Source organism: Montipora capricornis, chromosome 1 (genome assembly GCF_036669925.1).
Source record: "Montipora capricornis isolate CH-2021 chromosome 1, ASM3666992v2, whole genome shotgun sequence".
In the NCBI taxonomy this organism is placed as follows: Eukaryota; Metazoa; Cnidaria; class Anthozoa; order Scleractinia; family Acroporidae; genus Montipora; species Montipora capricornis.
The window spans coordinates 51,802,802-51,805,301 of record NC_090883.1 but is presented as its reverse complement, the minus strand read 5'-3'; the positions used below and the strand labels follow the sequence as shown (position 1 = coordinate 51,805,301).

General features: G+C 42.1%; 2 protein-coding genes across 3 annotated transcripts in view; one reads left to right on the top strand and one right to left on the bottom strand.

Moving 5' to 3' along the window:
- The window catches only part of LOC138047913 (methionine--tRNA ligase, cytoplasmic-like), a 50,119-nt gene extending 48,075 nt beyond the window's left edge, over positions 1 to 2,044 (top strand). Inside the window, exon 29 of the mRNA XM_068894570.1 lies at positions 1 to 2,044. This exon is cut by the window's left edge and continues 974 nt beyond it. The gene's annotated coding sequence lies outside the window, so the exon portion shown is untranslated.
- Positions 1,465 to 2,500, bottom strand: part of LOC138047929 (gamma-aminobutyric acid type B receptor subunit 2-like) — a 42,076-nt gene continuing 41,040 nt past the window's right edge. For both annotated transcript variants that reach the window (XM_068894571.1, XM_068894572.1), the window contains one exon: positions 1,465 to 2,500. This exon is cut by the window's right edge and continues 315 nt beyond it. The gene's annotated coding sequence lies outside the window, so the exon portion shown is untranslated.

Genomic DNA, 2,500 nt, shown 5'->3' with positions numbered 1-2,500 from the left:
CTAAATTCTTTTGAAAATTGACCATTAGTATTGCTATTGAATACGGTTTCAGTGGATTGAAGTTAATTTACGGTAAAACAAGGTTCCTCGTAAAAACACACTAACCATTGAGCTGATACAAGACAATATGATGTAAGAGAACTAATGCGTGCCCCATAATAATTATTTGAAATTTAGTTTTAAATTGCCCCTATTTTGTGGAGGGTATTTTTATCTGTTGTTCCCTCCACCGCTTTCACTGATGGTGGTATCCATTTCGCCCACTTTAACATCCATTTCACAAACTAGCTCATTCATTCCATTGTGACAGTAGGCGAAATGGATGTGTGATGGACGACGTGGATGCCTTAGTGGACGAGTGGAGTGACCGTGCGACTTGACGAAACGGTGGCGGTAGAGGGCGAAACAGATATGGTGGTGGTTGTAGATGATGTGGTAATCTGCTAAGTGGACACTGAAGTGAGCGAAATGGATGGTGAAGCAACCGCACGGGTTCTGGTAACGAGCAATGGTTGAAACAGTGGTTTAAATTGACCAGACTCTTAAGCAATGATTTCCAGATTTCTTTCATTTATTTTCTTACATCAATTCCGTCTGCTTTTGAATTGAATCCGACGTAGAATATTCAGGAATGTTTTTGATTTTAGACTAGGCCCAATTCCTACTCGTTTTCAACATAATCCGACTATTACGAGCTAAAACTAAACTGCAACGACTTCGATTGAGTTCGAAGCTGCAGGAGTTGTAGGAAAGTTCCTTTTCCTTTCTCCCAGATTCTCCCCCTCCCCCACCCCCCCTCCCACTGGGCCTTCAAACTAGGAGCTTTCTCTGCAGTCTGTCAATTTTCTATTTTCCTTATTATACTAAGTCCCTCTTATCTTACTCTCTATTTTTTGAACAAAAAGCCCCTGTTTTTTCCTTTTTCACTTCACTTTGTTTACAACAAATCACGATTAAAAAGACAACACCATGGTGTGGCCCACAGTCCATAATTGATGAAAAATGCAGTATTTGAGGATGAATTCTTCTCTTGCCGACATTTTTTACCCGGAAAATGCCTATAGACCCTGAGGTGTGGCTGTTACAAGCCAACGCCTAAGAGAACAGTACGCGTTGAAAGCTTTCAAAGTCTCAAGTGGTTCTTGTTTTTGTGGTACATATTATTTTTTCTTTATTTTACCCCTTACATTGCTTGATGTCTTGCTATTGGAGCAAAGTGGTGTTAAAATAGCACACAAAGGAAATATTTCTTCCAGGTTTAAGCGTAACTTTATGACCAAGTCAACCTGGTTCCCAGGGTCCTCTCTCTTCCTCCCTCGAGAAGTACCCTGGTTGCGGCTGCGCACTGAGGGTGGACCCCTCGACTTCATTTTGTCAACAGTATTTACTTCTATCTAGGGGAAGGCGAAATAGATTGTTTTTCTTTTCCAATGGCGCCCACGTTCTCAAGGCAGACTTCAAGGCACAACTTCAAGTTGTGCTGCTTTCGTGTGATACAGACGTGATTTTAAAAGTAAAACAGGTAATTTGCCTGAAAGAGTATTCCAGGAAAGATGCAGTGGCAGTTCTTCCAACAAAATACGGAAGATAAGTACTTTGTTTGAGATTATAATAATAGCCATTCCCGCGCCATGCGATGATAAATTTCCACACCGGGCGCCGCTAAGCTCAGTAGATGAATTCAATGTAGACAAAAACTTAACCTCTGTGCCCCTCCCTTCATTCATTTTCCTGGAATCTGAAAAAAAATCTAACACACACGTGACTAGTCGCAACCGGGGCTCTTTCCGGAGGGATGAAGAGGCAGTTCCCCGAGAACGAGGTTGTTACCAAATCAACAGACTTTTTTTAGGAATAAGTGTTTGACTTGGTAGCAACCGATGCGAGGTCCATCTTTATAAGTGGCACGAAGTGTCCCTTTGAGCTCGCGATCTTTTTACTACCTAAGGCAAAAAGGTTAAAAATGGGGTTATTTTAAGGTTTTACTTGGCATGATTGTTTTTTATTTTATTTTGAGCAGTAGAATTAAAGGAGATACCTAGACATTTACGGCCTATATTTCTGGACAGTTAAGAAACGTTAAAGCCTGGCCAAACGCTGGCAACACTTCAACGCAACATCTTGCAACATGTGTTGCACGGGGTGGCCAAACGCACGCAACATTTTCATCATTTTCAACGCAACATGTCAATGTTAAAGTGCCCCAGGCCCCTGGCGCGCAAGAAGTGGAGCTAACGCGCATGCCTTAGGCTTAGCGCAACAATGTTGCGTGAACTTGGCCAAACGCGTACAACATCATGCAACATCCAAAATGTTGCACGAAAAATTTGACCGTTTTCAAATTTGATCCAACATGTTGCAACATGGTGGCCAAACGTATGCAACATGCTGTGCCCCACAATGTTACAAGATGTTGCGTTGAAATGTTGCGAGCATTTGGCCTTTAAGTTACACTTCGTTGGCTCTGCATCTCAAACACCTCCTCACTGTGCTAAGCCTT